At 46.0% G+C, this 18,528-nt stretch overlaps 1 long non-coding RNA gene across 1 annotated transcript; it reads left to right on the forward strand.

Moving 5' to 3' along the window:
- Positions 1-388: 388 nt before the first annotated feature.
- LOC141041722 (uncharacterized) lies at positions 389-13,005 on the forward strand. Its single transcript, XR_012203005.1, has 5 exons — positions 389-1,416; positions 2,189-2,279; positions 3,500-4,381; positions 9,731-12,050; positions 12,202-13,005. It is a non-coding gene; the product is annotated as an uncharacterized lncRNA (long non-coding RNA).
- The last annotated feature ends 5,523 nt before the right edge of the window (positions 13,006-18,528 follow it).

The following is an 18,528-nucleotide window of genomic DNA, read 5'->3' on the forward strand; positions in this document are numbered from 1 at the left end:
TCATCATGGCATCATCCGCATTGCATCGGCACTCGTTGCCGTCATTGTTTCTAAAACTTGCATCCGCTCGTAGTTGCCGTGTCCCCCCTTGCTTTCGTTGACTGTTTCGAGACCAACCTTGTTATTCATTTGCCCTCTTGCCTAAACCGGAGTCTCTCTGTACAGTGCACAGACCCCCTTGTGTGCGCGTCCGACGTTGTCCCGAACCCCAACCGCTCAGTCATGACCATTGGGTCCGGATCATCCCCAAACATCTATAAAACATCTCCGTTTTATTATTCGGGCTACCTAACCTATTTATTTACGACCGCCCGAGTATAATCGGACGGACCGAATTAGCCCTACCCAGTCCCTGCCTATATAATCAGACCGAACCCTAATTTCTAGGGAGCTGTCCCATCCATCCTCCTCTCCGCCGCCACTAGCTACACCTGGTCTCCCCCTTCCTCGGGATCCCCGATCCAATCCATCCACCCCACCCGGCCGAACCAACGACCTCCTTGTTTTGCATCCCCGACCAACCAAGCAGCCCAGCCCCTTGCGCGTCTCCTTCCTCGAGCAGGAGCTCGACCTGCTGCCAACCACCACTTCCTCCTTCATTTTCAGCACCACCCCAACCGGCAGCCTCCACCTCGCCCCGATCCAAATCCACCTCCCCGCGCCTCCACCTCGCCCCGATCCAAATCCACCTCCCCGCGCCTCCACTCGATCCCTGGCCATCTCCTGCCCGAGGGATTCCTCCTCCTTGCCTCGCCCGAACCCAAAGACAGGAGCTCCTCTTCGACCTTCAGTCGCCGCTAGCCGGAGCACCGGACCCAGCAGATGAGTCGCCACCGGCCTCCTTTTCCTCTCCCCTGTTTTCCTCTCCTACCTCCTCTAAACTCTCTCCCTCGTTTGTTTTCTCCCCTTCCAGGAAACGTACGGGGCTCGCCCCTGCTGCCATGGTCGCCGGTGCAAGGTTCTGCACCTCCCGTGCTCGCACGACCGCGCGCGTTGACCGCCGTCCCCGCCACCCTCTCGTCCGGATCCATCCACCTCTGCTTCGCCTCGCCAAGCCGCCGCCGTTCCCTCTCCGGTGCCCCGTCCCCATCGGATTTACTCGAGCCCGCCACCATTGCGCCTCAAGTCTCTCCCGCCGGAGCCCCGCAGTTTCGCTGCCGGCGCCTCCTGCATCGCGCCCTGCCGGCCTGCTGCCTCCTCTGCATCGCGCCGGTGCGCCTGGCCTCCTCATCGCCGGCCTCCCCTGCTTCTGCGTGCGGGGACGACGACCAGCGCCAAGTCCCGTTCGTTCTGGAGCGTTAACCGCGCCCCTCCACCTCGTTCGATCCGGCCAGCGTCGACGAGCACCACGGCCTCGCCTCGGCCCAGCTGATCTGCCTCCCCCAAGCCTCTACACCGACCGAGCCAAGAGCCCATGTGAGCAACCCTTGCCCAGATCTAGATTCAGGCCGTGTAGCGTTTTTTTTCCAGTCCGTGCGATTTTTTTCCATTTATCCAGTGCATGCATAATTACAGGAGGATGCCATTATTTTAAATTGCCCACAAGTAAATAACCGTGCATCGGATTAAAATGTTTTACATATGTAAAATGCTTAGAATTTCATCTAGTTTCACATTATGCAACTTTCATCCATGTTAAAAATGTTTAAAACGATGTTTGCATATAATTTGCATATTTGTCATGTTAAAATGATTTAATTCATAACTAATTAACCATAGCTTGGATTTAAATAAACTTGATATGTAAATGGGGTCGAAAAATGCCTAGTTTAACATGGTGCACTTTATTTTGTTGTTTAACAACATTAAAATTGTGTTTATGGCAGAACCGTACCAAATCTAAAATATGCACATGGGGATTTTCCGGAATTGTTGTTTGTTGTTCCGGCCTTATTTAAACTTGCCTAAATAGTTAGTTTATTTATGCTTCACCCTCTTGCCATGTTTAACAACATTTAACTTTGTTGGGTACATAAACCAGAGCGAACTAAATAACTTGAATGTGGTGTTTCGTCAATCTGCAACCTATTGCATATTGAGCTCCACTTAATTTGTGGTATTGTTTGTGCACTTTGCCATGCCATGCATAATTAAACCGGGCATCATACTTATTTGTGCATCATGCCATGTGTATGTGGTGGTTGCTTAGTATGTTATTTGTTTCTTTCCGTGTTGCTTCTCTCGTTAGCTTCGGTTTCGTTCCGGAGTTGTGAGGATTCGTTCGACTACATCCGTTTGTCTTCTTCATGGACTCATTCTTCTTCCTTGCGGGAACTCAGGCAAGATGACCATACCCTCGATATCACTTCTATATTTGCTTGCTAGTTGTTCGCTCTATTGCTATGCCGCGCTACCTACCACTTGCTATATCATGCCTCCCATATTGCCTCTAACCCACCTTTCCTAGCAAACCGTTGATTGGCTATGTTACCGCTTTTGCTCAGCCCCTCTTATAGCGTTGGTAGTTGCAGGTGAAGATGAAGATTGTTCCATGTTGGAACATGGATATGTTGGGATATCACAATATCTCTTATCTTAATTAATGCATCTATATACTTGGTAAAGGGTGGAAGGCTCGGCCTTATGCCTGGTGTTTTGTTCCACTCTTGCCACCCTAGTTTCCGTCATACCGGTGTTATGTTCCTTGATTTTGCATTCCTTACGCGGTTGGGTGATTTATGGGACCCCCTTGACATTTCGCTTTGAATAAAACTCCTCCAGCAAGGCCCAACCTTGGTTTTACATTTGCCTCACCTAAGCCTTTTTCCCTTGGGTTTCCGGAGCCCGAGGGTCATCTTTATTTACCCCCCCGGGCCAGTGCCCTTCGAGTGCTGGTCCAAACCGAGCGATGTCCGGCGCCCCCTGGGCAACCAGGGTCTATGCCAACCCGACGTCTGGCTCATCCGGTGTGCCCTGAGAACGAGATATGTGCAGCTCCTATCAGGATTTGTCGGCACATTCGGGCGGTCTTGCTGGTCTTGTTTTACCATTGTCGAAATGTCTTGTAAACCGGGATTCCGAGACTGATCGGGTCTTCCTGGGAGAAGGTTTATCCTTCGTTGACCTTGAGAGCTTATAATGGGCTAAGTTGGGACACCCCTACAGGGTATTATCTTTCGAAAGCCGTGCCCGCGGTTATGAGGCAGATGGGAATTTGTTAATGTCCGGTTGTAGAGAACTTGACACTTGACTTAATTAAAATACATCAACAGTGTGTGTAGCCGTGATGGTCACTTTTCGGTGGAGTCCGGGAAGTGAACACGGTTCGGGTTATGCATGAACGTAAGTAGTTTCAGGATCGCTTCTTGATCATTTCTAGCTTCGCGACCGTTGCGTTGCTTCTCTTCTCGCTCTCATTTGCGTATGTTAGCCACCATATGCATAGTGCTTGCTGCAGCTCCACCTCATTACCCCATCCTTTCCTATAAGCTTAAATAGTCTTGATCTCGCGGGTGTGAGATTGCTGAGTCCTCGTGACTCACAGATTCTACCAAAACAGTTGCAGGTGCCGATGATACCTATGCAGGTGACGCAACCGAGCTCAAGTGGGAGTTCGACGAGGACCGCAGTCGTTACTATGTTTCTTTTCCTGATGATCAGTAGTGGAGCCCAGTTGGGACGATCGGGGATCTAGCATTTGGGGTTATCTTCTTTTTATTTGGATTTGACCGTAGTCGGTCTATGTGTGGATTTTGGATGATGTATGAATTAATTTATGTATTGTGTGAAGTGGCGATTGTAAGCCAACTCTCTTTATCCCATTCTTGTTCATTACATGGGATTGTCTGAAGATGACCCTTCTTGCGACAATACCTACAATGCGGTTATGCCTCTAAGTCGTGCCTCGACACGTGGGAGATATAGCCGCATCATGGGTGTTACAAGTTGGTAATCAGAGCCATCCCCGACTTAGGAGCCCCTTGCTTGATCGAATCGCTGGCGTTGTTGAGTCTAGAACAAAATATTTTGAGTCTTAGGATTATATATATCGGAGAGTAGGATTCTTTTTACTCCTCAGTCCCTTCGTCGCTCTGGTGAGGTCTCCTGACGTAGATGTTTTGACTTTCCTCTCCTTAAATTTCACTAATTTTTTTTAGGATCACGCGGGTATCTTGGAATCGTTCCGATATTCTTGTGACGAGAACATTGTTCTTGGTGCCTCCTGACATTTCGGGGTTGTGGCAGTGTCCCGGGGAGTTGAGCTCCGAGGTGTTGTCGTCACAATTTTATCGTTGCAGTTCTGGAATACCTGAGTTTCACCGACATGGAAAATCTCTTTTATGCAGTTGTTGGTGAGATCACCTCGACGCCACCCAGTACTGGGGCGGGAGTTCGGGAGTATTGCCATAACTCGTATAACGGATGCTTTTCGAAGGTTGAGGTAAATGATTTCCGAAGGTTTCTTGGTTATGTATTGAAGGATGGATACAGCTGGATCTAGGTATTGTTAGTTTGGGTGAGATATATTGCGTCCCTTGTAATCCCAACACCTGATTGCATAACCAGAATGTTTCGGGAGTTTATAAGTGGGAATTCAAGCATCTCATAGGATATCTTTCCAACACACACATGATACGATATGGGATCTATCATATGTTTGTTTCCGGCTTATTCTGCAAGCCAAATCCTTTGCTTTGTTTTGAATTGTGGTATTCGAGTTGCTTCATTGTCAAGTGTTGACCCATACCTTCCCTAAACGGTGTTCTCATATTTCTATGGGAGTGCTAATCCTTCTTGATCTCTGAGGTTGTCATGTCAACTCTTTTCCAACCGGCGTGCTTGTCTTCAAGTGGATCCGATCATTCCAACATTCGCAAGATCACCTCTCAGTTTTCCCAATGTTGTTTGTTTCATCCGTCCCAAGTTTCCTTTGCTTTCCCGCCCTCCCACCCTTTTTCTTCAAGGACTCATATTTCTTAATCAAGTATCCATCTTATAGATAGGAAGTCTCTCCATTCTTTTCCGTAAATGTTCTTATCCGGTGATTCTCAGGAAGATACTAACGGAGCCTTAACTTCATCATTATTCGTTCTCTTTCTTCTCCGGTGGTTTCAATTCAAGCTTGCGGTGTTGATCATATTCATTTCCTTGTTTCAAATTCTTTCTCATGCCGATGCAGCTCGTAATCATTCAGCTCTCGCTATTCATTTGTTCCGGAGTGTTGAACATATCTCAGAAGATTCGTGCTTTCCATTCTCAATCCGTTCAAGGGATTTTGAGGTTGTTATCTCATTCAAGCGATTTAATTCAACTGGTGTAATCTCTCTTTCAAGCAATCTTTCCAACGGTGTATCTTTTGAGTGGGCCCTAATCCACAGGTCTTTTCCTAGGATCTTACCTGACTCTTCTAATCTTCCCGGAGTTACTCTCATTTTTTTCCAAGTTTGACGTGAGAGTGAGTTATCATTAGTCAAATGCCTTCTCCAAGATTTTTCACATTCTTTTCATCATTGGTTCAACCTTTCTAATTTTCATCCCGGAGTATCTCAACAATTTATGGTAGTGTTTCTTGTCATCATTCTCAACATTTGAAGACCGAAGAAGAGTTTTTCCTCCAAATCTTATCCGTTCCCTCAAGATTCATGGTTCTAGCTTCATGCCATCCTCTCATAATTGTTTGCGATTCTGAGAATTCTTTTCACCCATCCGGAGCAATGCAGGAGTCTTTTCAGTTTGGTTCTCCGTAGCCCATCATCTCAGAATTATTCATTCTCAGCTTTCAGCTCTCATTCTCGAATTCTTCCGGTGCATCATTCAAATATCCTCTAATCAGTTCACGATCTCTTCGTTCTCATGTATCTAAATCCCCTCAAGTATCTTCTTTCATTTTCCAATTCTTCCCGGTGAATTGTGCCTTTGCTACTTTCATTTTCAATTCTTACGGTGGTTTGTTCAAGATTTCTCTTCCTTCGTCATCGTATCAACTCATTCGTTGTTCACATCCTACCGGTGGTTTGTTGAAGACCTTCCAAAGTTTGTGCTATATATACCTTAATCCTCTCTACGAGAATAAGTAGTATGCCAAATCCGTTGCTTGTCATCAATTTATATTGGTGAAGGATACGCATAACGTAATTCTTATTATTGTTTCATCCAAGTGATCTAATTTCTTCTTTCGAGAGTTGTTCATCATGTCACATTTCTCGGTTCGAGACGCTTCATCTTTTTCTTTTCCGGAGTTCGAAGCTTTCTGCATTATCTCGTCGCGAAGCTCCACCTAAATCATTGCAAGGCTTCACCTTGTGTTTTCAACTTTTCTTTCTTTTTATCATCCTTTATTACCGGAGTTCTTCATGGAGGATCTACATGGTGGTTCGTCAAGGGTTCCTTTCATTCTTCAAGTGTTTTTCAAGATTTCTCTCGAAGTTATGATCGGTGTTCAACACATGTTTTGTCTTGAGGAGTTCAAGTATTCTTCATCTTGCATGTTGAAGTGCTATTCTTTCTACCTTATCTTTTGAGGTGGTGTTATATCATTCTTGACAATTTTCATTCATGTTTCGCGATTCACATGTTGTCAAGAATGAGGTATTCTAAATCCATTAATCTCTTTGTTGGAGTTATCTTGTGTCAGATTTCACTTAAAGCCTTCCCTAAGGAATGTTGCTAATTGTGGTGCCTATCAACGATCCAAGTTTGCTCCTATCCTCTCGGTGAAAGAAGTTTTCATCTCCTTGTTGATCTCAATCCAGTCAACTGTTTCCGTTAGTGGCGGGTTGTCACCTCATAATTTTGACATAAGCCCTCAACAAGCTTGTTCTTTTCATTGTTGATTTTCCAACAACTCCGTTATAACCTTCTTGGAAGGGTGCTTTCCAAGCTCATTTGTGGCAGAAGTTGTCATTTTCTTCTCCATTCCTTTATTCCAATGATCTATCTTCTATTTTTTCTTCCGGAGGCATGGTGATGTTGCTCTCTTCACTCATCATCTCGATTTGTGAGGATCGTGTTCTTTTTATTGCTTATCCATTTAATCGGAGTGTTGTGTCTATCATTCCTCTTTTAACCGGAGTCTCATCCAAGTGCTTTCATTTTGCCAAGTTCATATTCTACCCCTTCCATTTTCCAACCTGAGCGTTATCGTAATTGATCATTATCGTTCCTTGTACATCTCGTTTCAACCAGAGTGCTTGCATGTACTTCTCGTCCATTGTTCTCGTCATTCATAGCTTTGCAAACTCCAAGGTTCACATGGTGTTCCTTGTTTCTCTTTTCTACCGGTGTGCTTTCATATTCCTTTTGATCCGTTAAGCTCTTGTTTCATATTCTTCAACCTACAAAGGTTCTCGCAATGTTCCTTGTTCCTCTTTGATAACGGAGTGTTTTCAATCTCGTTCATCTCCCTTGTATTCTCTCTTTTCGTTAGTTCAATCTCTCAAGGTTCGTGGTTTCACTCGTTTGTCAAAGAAGCAACTTAGTTTACCTCTCCTCTTCCTATTCTGCTTTTCTCTGGTGCCATCTTTAGATCTCGGGACGAGATCCTCTTGTAGTGGTGGAGTGTTGTAACGCCCCGTGACCGACGCTCCAGACGGCTTCCATGTTTTTCGTGTTCGCCGTGTGTTTTATTTGTTGGTTGCATTTCATCATGGCATCATCCGCATTGCATCGGCACTCGTTGCTGTCATTGTTTTTAAAACTTGCATCTGCTCGTAGTTGCCGTGTCCCCCTTGCTTTCGTTGACCGTTCCGAGACCAACCTTTTTATTCGTTTGCCCTCTTGCCTAAACCGGAGTCTCTCTGTACAGTGCACAGACCCCCTTGTGTGCGCGTCCGAAGTTGTCCCGAACCCCAACCCCTCATTCATGACCATTGGGTCCGGATCATCCCCAAACATCTATAAAACATCTCCGTTTTATTATTCGGGCTACCTAACCTATTTATTTACGACCGCCCGATTATAATCGGACGGACCGGATTAGCCCTACCCAGTCCCTACCTATATAATCAGATCAAACCCTAATTTCTAGGGAGCTGTCCCATCCATCCTCCTCTCCGCCGCCACTAGCTCCACCTGGTCTCCCCCTTCCTCGGGATCCCCGATCCAATCCATCCACCCCACCCGGCTGAACCAACGACCTCCTTGTTTTGCATCCCCGACCAACCAAGCAGCCCAGCCCCTCGCGCGCCTCCTTCCTCGAGCAGGAGCTCGACCTGCTGCCAGCCACCAATTCCTCCTTCGTTTTCAGCACCACCCCAACCGGCAGCCTCCACCTCGCCCCGATCCAAATCCACCTCCCCGCGCCTCCACTCGATCCCTGGCCATCTCCTGCCCGAGCGATTCCTGCTCCTTGCCTCGCCCGAACCCAAAGAGAGGAGCTCCTCTTCAACCTTCAGTCGCCGCTAGCCGGAGCACCGGACCCAGCAGATGAGTCACTGCCGGCCTCCTTTTCCTCTCCCCTGTTTTCCTCTCCTACCTCCTCTAAACTCTCTCCCTCGTTTGTTTTCTCCTCTGCCAGGAAACGTACGGCGCTCGCCCCTGCTGCCATGGTCGCCGGTGCAAGGTTCTGCACCTCCCGTGCTCGCACGACCGCGCGCGTTGACCACCGTCCCCGCCGCCCTCTCGTCCGGATCCAGCCACCTCTGCTTCGCCTTGTCAAGCCGTCGCCGTTCCCTCTCCGGTGCCCCGTCCCCATCGGATTTGCTCGAGCCCGCCACCACTGCGCCTCAAGTCTCTCCCGCCGGAGCCCCGCAGTTCCGCTGCCGGCGCCTCCTGCATCGCGCCCTGCCGGCCTGCTGCTTCCTCTGCATCGCGCCGGTGCGCCTGGCCTCCTCATCATCGGCCTCCCCTGCTTCTGCGTGCGGGGACGACGACCAACGCCAAGTCCCGCTCGTTCTGGAGCGTTGACCGCGCCCCTCCACGTCGTTCGATCCGGCCAGCGTGGACGAGCACCACGGCCTCGCCTCGGCCCAGCTGATCTACCTGCCCCAAGCCTCTACACCGACCGGGCCAAGAGCCCATGTGAGCAACCCTTGCCCAGATCCAGATTCAGGCCGTGTAGCATTTTTTTCCAGTCCGTGCGATTTTTTTCCATTTATCCAGTGCATGCACAATTACAGGAGGATGCCATTATTTTAAATTGCCCACAAGTAAATAACCGTGCATCGGATTAAAATATTTTATACATGTAAAATGCTTAGAATTTCATCTAGTTTCACATTATGCAACTTTCATCCATGTTAAAAATGTTTAAAACTATGTTTGCATATAATTTGCATATTTGTCATGTTAAAATGATTTAGTTCATAACTAATTAACCATAGCTTGGATTTAAATAAACTTGATATGTAAATGGGGTAGAAAAATGCCTAGTTTAACATGGTGCACTTTATTTTGCTGTTTAACAACATTAAAATTGTGTTTATGGCAGAACAGGACCAAATCTAAAATATGCACATGGGGATTTTCCGGAGTTGTTGTTTGTTGTTCCGGCCTCATTTAAACTTGCCTAAATAGTTAGTTTATTTATGCTTCATCCTCTTGCCATGTTTAACAACATTTAACTTTGTTGGGTACATAAACGAGAGCGAACTAAATAACTTGAATGTGGTGTTTCGTCAATATGCAACTTGTTGCATATTGAGCTCCACTTAATTTGTGGTATTGTTTGTGCCCTTTGCCATGCCATGCATAATTAAACCGGGCATCATACTTTTTTTGTGCATCATGCCATGTGTATGTGGTGGTTGTTTACTATGTTGTTTGTTTCTTTCCGGGTTGCATCTCTCGTTAGATTCGGTTTTGTTCCGGAGTTGTGAGGATTCGTTCGACTACATCTGTTTGTCTTCTTCATGGACTCGTTCTTCTTCCTTGCGGGATCTCAGGCAAGATGACCATACCCTCGATATCACTTCTATCTTTGCTTGCTAGTTGTTTGCTCTATTGCTATGCCGCGCTACCTACCACTTGCTATATGATGCCTCCCATATTGCCATGTCAAGCCTCTAAACCACCTTTCCTAGCAAACCGTTGTTTGGCTATGTTACCGCTTTTGCTCAGCCCCTCTTATAGCGTTGGTAGTTGCAGGTGAAGATGAAGATTGTTCCATGTTGGAACATGGATATGTTGGGATATCACAATATCTCTTATCTTAATTAATGCATCTATATACTTGGTAAAGGGTGGAAGGCTCGGCCTTATGCCTGGTGTTTTGTTCCACTCTTGCCGCCCTAGTTTCCGTCATACCGGTGTTATGTTCCTTGATTTTGCGTTCCTTACGCGGTTGGGTGATTTATGGGACCCCCTTGACAGTTCGCTTTGAATAAAACTCCTCCAGCAAGGCCCAACCTTGGTTTTACATTTGCCTCACCTAAGCCTTTTTCCCTTGGGTTTTCGGAGCCCGAGGGTCATCTTTATTTACCCCCCGGGGCCAGTGCTCCTTCGAGTGCTGGTCCAAACCGAGCGATGTCCAGCGCCCCCTGGGCAACCAGGGTCTATGCCAACCCGACGTCTGGCTCATCCGGTGTGCCCTCAGAACGAGATATGTGCAGCTCCTATCGGGATTTGTCGGCACATTCGGGCGGTCTTGCTGGTCTTGTTTTACCATTGTCGAAATGTCTTGTAAACCGGGATTCCGAGACTGATCGGGTCTTCCTGGGAGAAGGTTTATCCTTCGTTGACCGTGAGATCTTATAATGGGCTAAGTTGGGACACCCCTGCAGGGTATTATCTTCCGAAAGCCGTGCCCGCGGTTATGAGGCAGATGGGAATTTCTTAATGTCCGGTTGTAGAGAACTTGACACTTGACTTAATTAAAATACATCAACTGTGTGTGTAGCCGTGATGGTCACTTTTCGGCGGAGTCCGGGAAGTGAACACGGTTTGGGTTATGCATGAACGTAAGTAGTTTCAGGATCGCTTCTTGATCATTTCTAGCTTCGCGACCGTTGCGTTGCTTCTCTTCTCGCTCTCATTTGCGTATGTTAGCCACCATATGCGTAGTGCTTGGTGCAGCTCCACCTCATTACCCCATCCTTTCCTATAAGCTTAAATATTCTTGATCTCGCGGGTGTGAGATTGCTGAGTCCTCGTGACTCACAGATTCTACCAAAACAGTTGCAGGTGCCGATGATACCTATGCAGGTGACGCAACCGAGCTCAAGTGGGAGTTCGACGAGGACCGTGGTTGTTACTATCTTTCGTTTCCTGATGATCAGTAGTGGAGCCCAGTTGGGACGATCGGGGATCTAGCATTTGGGGTTATCTTCTTTTTATTTGGATTTGACCGTAGTCGGTCTATGTGTGGATTTTGGATGATGTATGAATTAATTTATGTATTGTGTGAAGTGGCGATTGTAAGCCAACTCTCTTTATACCATTCTTGTTCATTACATGGGATTGTCTGAAGATGACCCTTCTTGCGACAATACCTACAATGCGGTTATGCCTCTAAGTCGTGCCTCGACACGTGGGAGATATAGCCGCATCGTGGGTGTTACAGCTTTGGTCCGGTACTCTATTAAAAGGAGGCCTTAATATCCCTTAGTTTAGAATAGGACCCCGCTCCCACGGGAGGGTAGGACAAAAGATGTCATGCAGGTTCTTTTCCATAAGCATGTATGACTATATTCGGAATACATGCCTACATTATATTGATGAATTGGAGCTAGTTCTGTGTCACCCTATGTTATAACCGTTGCATGATGAATTCTATCCTACATAATTATCCATCATGGATCCATTGCCTACGAGCTTTTCACATATTGATCTTTGCTCAGTTACTTTACCTTTGCCACTGTTACAATTCCTACAATACTGCTACTGTTACTTTTGCCACCGTTACCGCTCAGGCGAGGGGGAAGCTGGACCGGCGGCAATTGTGGAGCTGGCTTGGGCTGGCGCGGCTGAGCCGGTTGGTGAGATTGAGTTGGTGGTGGCTGCATAGTCCGGGTTAACTGGGGTATAACCGGTCGTCCTGGCGTGCCAGTACCGGCTCCCGGGACGGGCGTGTCTTGCGGTGTGTAAAACACACGTGTCAGCTCATAACTGGATGGTAGAGGACTCCAGTGCCTCCTCTGATGGGCCGTGTCAGAAGCATTCTGGCGGAAACTAAGGTTCAATTCTTATGTTCTCAAGCGCTCGGCTTCATCATGAATATAAGCTTGCACCTCTACCATACGAGTATTTTAAGCATTGATATATATCTTCCTGGATTTTGGCCATCTACTCGTAAAGTTTTGTCACTTCCACGTTGCACTCTGCCAGGTTCTCCGTGGTGACTGCGGCTTCCAGGAGGATTCCTAGAGTGGTCATCAATTCTACTAAGGATTGAGCCGGCGTGTTATTCAAGCCGTTCGCGTCTGGAGCTGGCGCTAAAGTACCGGTCCCCATCTCTGCGGTCCCCGTCGAGTTACATTTCCTGCCATGTAGACAGCCGCCCGACGTGGTGGCTCAAAGACCTCCAGAACAATCTCATCATCAAAATAGCCCCCAAGCTTGCTATCGAAGAGGGGGAGGATCGACTCGGTATCACCAACCGAGGATTCACCATCGGAGTAAACAACAGTGTCTCCACCCGACGCGGAGTTGTCCGCGAGATCGATTCCCCGAGTGAAGCCGATGAAGACGTGATTCAGGCTAGCTTGAGCTTGGCCGGGTTGGCGCGACGAGTCGGATCAACGATGTCGGAGCAGATGTCTGGTGAAAATGATGGAAAGGAAAATTGTGCTCATGTGCTAGAAGAAGAAGTTCATAAAATGTTTGGCATAAAATCTTTGAATGATGAGCATGATTGCAATGTTGTTAGTATGAATTCTTTGAATATCCATGATGCTGATGATATGCAAAGCCACAAGCTTGGGGATGCTATGTTTGATGAAGATGATATTTTTAGTCCCCCAAGTTTTGATGAGAAAATTTACTATGATGAAAGCATGCCTCCCATTTATGATCATTATATTGATGAAAGTGGGTTTGGAAGAGTGTCAACTTTAGGAAGTAATGATCCCACTATTTTGGAGGGTGTTGAATCTTATTGTGATAATTATGAAAGTGGATTTGGAGAGGTCATGACTTTATTTAGTGATGAATCCACTATTTTGGAAGAGGTTCCAATTGATTATGAGAACAAAGTTGCTATCTATGATGATTATTGTGATGACATGTATGCTATAAAGAATAATGATAAACATGAAACTTGTCATCATGATTTTAATTTTCAATTGGATTATGCCTCACATGATAGTTATTTTGTTGAGTTTTCTCCCACTACTATTCATGAGAATAAATTTGCTTATGTGGAGAGTAATAAAATATCTATGCTTGTGGATCATGAAAAGAATGCTTTATGTGATAGTTATATTGTTGAATTCATTCATGATGCCACTAAAAATTATTATGAGAGAGGAACATGTGCACTTAAATATTGCAATAATATCAAGTTTCCTATCTATGTGTTGAAAGTTTTGAAGTTGCACTTGTTTTGCCTTCCTATGCAAGTTGATTGTTGTTCCCGTAAGTTGTTTGCTCACAAAATCCCTATGCATAGGAAGTGGGTTAGACTTAAATGTGCTAGTTATATGCTTCATGATGCTCCCATTATGTTTGAATTCTTATCTTTTATGTGAGCATCATTGACACCATCATGCCTAGCTTAAAAAGGCATTAAAGAAAAGCGCTTGTTGGGAGACAACCCAATATTTACCCCTACTGTTTTTGTGTGTTCACATGATTAAGCTACTGTACTAATCATGTTTTATAGCTTTTGTTTCAATACAGTGCCAAGTAAAGCCTTTGGGATAGTGTGGTTGATGGTTGACTTGATTCTGTGCAAAAACAGAAACTTTTGCATCCAGTGCAGAAATTCCTATCTTTTACTGGAACGTGGAAAAATTCTGAAATTTTTACAGTTGATTTGCATACAAATTGTCTACGCTGTCCTAATTTTTTAAAATATTTGGAGTTCAGAAGTATGACCTTAATTCAGATCTTTACAGACTTTCTGTTTTTGACAGATTCTGTTTTTGATGCATAGTTTGCTTGTTTTCTAGTTTCTATGACTTATATTGCTTAATATAAATTGTAGAAATGATAGGGTACAGTAGGCATCATGTGATAAAATTATGAATCTTATCTTGACAGTACCAAATATATTGATTTGTTTTATTATACTAACGGATCTCACGAAGGTTTTGTTAAGTTTTTGTGTGATTGAAGTTTTCAAGTTTTGGGTGAGATATCGATATGAGGAGAATAAGGAGTGACAAGACCCTAAGCTTGGGGATACCCAAGGCACCCCAAGGTAATATTCAAAGAAGATCCAAGCAACTAACCTGTGGGATGCCCCGGAAGGCATCCCCTCTTTCGTCTTCAACATTATCGGTAACCTCACTTCGGGCTATATTTTTATTCGTCACATGATATGAGTTTTGCTTGGAGCATCATTTATTTTATTAGTATTTGCTTGCTGTTATTTAGAGTAATGTTTTGCATCTTTTAGTTCAATAAAAAGGTCAAGTATAGCCTTTACCATGCTTATTTTGCATGTCTATATGTTGTTGTTTTGAAAACAGAAAGTTTTCTACCATTGTCTGAATTCTTCTGGAAAGTAAGAACGTGGTAAAATCTTGAAATTTTTACACAATGAGTAGCAACAAATTTTATACAGCGTGGTAATTTTTGAGAATTTGTGGAGTTAGGGAAGTATGAGTACAATTGCACTCTTTACAGACTGTCCTGTTTTGACACATTGCTGTTATGTTTGCATTGTTTGCGTATGTTTGCTTGTTTAATGATTCTATTTGAGGATAGGAGTATTAAATATGCAGAGGCATTTAGTATGCAATGTCAAATTATAATTTTAGTGATTTGCTACCGTATAGAATGATAAGGTTTTGCATTTGATTTATACTAACTTTTCTCATGAGTGCTTGTTGAGTTTTGTGTGGATGAAGTTTTTAAGATTTAGGGAAACCATCATATAAAAGGAATTAAGGAGACACAAAAGCTCAAACTTGGGGATGCCCAACAAATACCAATATAACATTTCAAGAAGTCTCAAGCATCTAAGCTTGGGGATGCCCCGGTAGGCATCCTACCGTTCTTCATCAAGAATTATCGGTTAGTATCGGTTGAGCTTAAGTCTTTGCTTCTTCACATGATATGTGCTATCCTTGGAATGTCATTTTATTTCGTTTTGCTTGCTGTTTGAATAAAGTACTTAAGATCTGAAATTCTTTTATGAGAAAGGGTCCTCACATAGCAACATAATTATTCGACTACTCATTGATCTTCACTTATATTTTTTTTGGAGTAGTTTGTCATTTGCTCTAGTGCTTCACTTATATGTTTTTAGAGCATGATGGTAGTTTTATTTTGAAGAAATTGTTGAACTCTCATGCTTCACTTATATCATTTTGAGAGTCTCTAAATAGCATGGTAATTTGCTTTGGTTATGAATTTAGTCCTAATATGATGGGCATCCAAGAGGGATATAATAAAAACTTTCATATAAAGTGCATTGAATACTATGAGAAGTTTGATTCCTTATGATTGTTTTGAGATATAAAGATGGTGATATTAGAGTCATGCTAGTAAGTAGTTGTGAATTTGAGAAATACTTGTGTTAAGGTTTGTGAGTCCCGTTGAGGAATTCCTGGATTAAGGGGTCCTCGGGCGTCCGGCCTGTGTGACATGGGCCGGACTGTTAGGCCATGATGATACAAGATAGAAGACTTCCTCCCATGTCCGGATGGGACTCTCCTTTGCATGGATGGCAAGCCTGGCGTTCGGATATGCAGATTCCTTCCTTTGTAAACCAACTCTGTACAAACCCTAGGCTCCTCCAGTGTCTATATAAACCGGAGGGTTTAGTCCGTATAGGCAATCATAATCATACATGCTAGACATATAGGGTTTAGCCATTGTGATCTCGTGGTAGATAAACTCTTGTAATCCTCATATTCATCAAGATCAATCAAGCAGGAAGTAGGGTATTACCTCCATCAAGAGGGCCCGAACCTGGGTAAACATCGTGTCCCCCGTCTCCTGTTACCATCGACCTTAGACGCACAGTTCGGGACCCCCTACCCGAGATCCGCCGGTTTTGACACCGACATTGGTGCTTTCATTGAGAGTTCCGCTGTGACGTCGAAGATAGGGTTGATGGCTCGCCTTGTCATCAAGGACAGTATCACCACCGGAGGAACTCTGGCCTCAGGCCAAACCCTCCGGCTGGGCGGCTTTACCATGACTGCCCGTTCGGCCGTCAAGCCGACGATGACTTCTCAGGTCATCGAAAATTGCCTCCATATTGACTCTGAATACTCCAAACGGATGGATCCGGCGGAGTTGTCGTCTTTGAACGAACTCCTGGATCGCATCGCCACCTTGGGGGTCACTACAGACTATGATCAGGTTGGGCTTAAACCCGATCAGAGAGAAATCAAATCTCCGCCGATCACCCATCAGATAGCGGTCGTAGAGGAGAAAAACAACAATTGTTCCCCAGTATTAAGGACGAGTTATGTTCGGATTTCCAAACTCAAAGAGCCGGATACCTGTCTGCGGGACGGCACTCCCAGTCCTCCGAACATAAAATCAGGCATCGAGCCTGAAAAATCATTCAACATCCCGGAGCCCGAACTAATAAGCTCGGAAGCTTTTCACACACCGGACTCCACATTGGGCCAGGGATCAGATTTAAAGCCACCCACCCACCACGAGCAATATTCGCCAAGTAATTCAGGACCTCCGGATATATGCGACCTCATGCATGTTCGACAGCAGTCTCAGGAAACAGTCCATCACTTTTGGGCCAGATTCCTCCTTATCAAAAATAAGATTAAAGATTGCCGCGACGAGGATGCGATTTCCATATTCTGCAACAATTGCACGGACGAAGGAATCCTCAACGCCATAAACCGCCGTCGTGTATCACACTTCACTGACTTGGCGGACTATAGTACAGAAGTACTGCGCAATGGAGAGCGCCTGGAAAACTCAGACAGCTTGCTGGGAACCACCAGTCTTCACTCAACCCTTCGGGCGGGCGAAAAGGGTGCAACCTCGCGCGGCACCCGGCCCCATATTGAAGAAAACTAAGCCCATTATGGGACGCGGAACCGTTCTAGAGGGATGGCTCGATAAGCCATGCAAAATACACACGACACTGAACAACGAACCAACCCACAGCCTTAGAGCATGTTGGATACCCCGGAAAGTGGCCAAAAGCGGGGAGGATATCCTCACCAAAAACACCTCAGAGCAACGTCCCCCGAACGACGACGACCTCAGAGTATTGACGGTCTTCGAGACTTTCGCTTCAAACAATCAGCGCAAGAGGGCACTTTGCGACCTCGCCGAAGTCTGCCAAGTCACAACAATAAAACCCTGGAACGACACGGCCATAAATTTCAATGCCAGTGACGAACCAAAATTCCGGTCAGTCCGGGCACCAGCCGCCCTGGTCCTCAATCCAATTGTGGATGGCTTTCGGCTCACTAAAGTGCTCATGGACGGCGGCAGCGGACTAAACCTCATCTACGAGGATACACTCAACAAAATGGAAATAGTCAGGAACCGTATCGAGCAAAGTAACACGACCTTCCGAGGGATTATTTCCAGCTGGGAAGCACGATGCGCAGGGAAAATCACACTCGACATGGTATTCGGCACACCGGAGAATTACCGGTCCGAAGAGATTACCTTCCAAGTGGCCCCTTTCAATAGTGGATATCATGCCCTGCTGGGGCGAGATGCATTCACACGCTTCCAAGCTATACCTCATTATGGGTACATGAAGCTCAAGATGCCCGAGCCCAACGGTATTATCACTCTCGTCAGCGATCCGAACATAGCTCTCCGTGCCGAAAACAAAACAACATCCCTGGCCCTCGAGGCACTGTCCGAGGCCCTCGTAGCGGAAGAGTTAACCGCACTATGCTCCACGGTGGATAGGGACGATGTAATTCTGGATAAGCGGCCCAAATCCACCTCCTTCAAACCAGCAGACGAAATAGTCAAATTTCAAGTCCACCCGACGGACCCCAAGAAGACGGCTTCCATCGGGGCTCAGCTGGACCCAACGGTTGATGCCGCACTAAGAGCGTTTCTACGCGAAAAATGGGACATACACTACAGGAAACAGCTACTTTGCCGTCTGCCACGGCGGACGGCAAAGGCTCGAAAGGCGGACGGCAAAAGGCTCCGGCAAAGAAGGCTACGGTAAACAGCTGCTTTGCCGTCTGCTTCCTGGCGGCGGACGGCAAAGGCTCTTTGCCGTCTGCGGCGGACGGCAAAGAGGGCGGACGGCAATAATTGCGCTGTCAGTCCGTTAAGTGGCTAACGGCAGACCTTTGCCGTCCGCTGCAGACGGCAAAATTTCTCTGGTCTTTGCCGTCCGCCTTATGATGTCATCTACACGTCACTAGATGGCAGGTTCTTTGCCGTCTGCCACTGATGGCAAAGTGTAGGTTCTTTGCCGTCTACTACGGACGGCAAAGTCTTTGCCGTCTGCCACTGTAGGCAAACTGACCAAATGGGTCAGCTCCCAGGAAGCACAGTTGGCTGCCACGTGGCTTCTTTGCCGTCTGC

This window comes from Aegilops tauschii, chromosome 2 (assembly GCF_002575655.3).
Source record: "Aegilops tauschii subsp. strangulata cultivar AL8/78 chromosome 2, Aet v6.0, whole genome shotgun sequence".
Lineage (NCBI taxonomy): Eukaryota > Viridiplantae > Streptophyta > Magnoliopsida > Poales > Poaceae > Aegilops > Aegilops tauschii.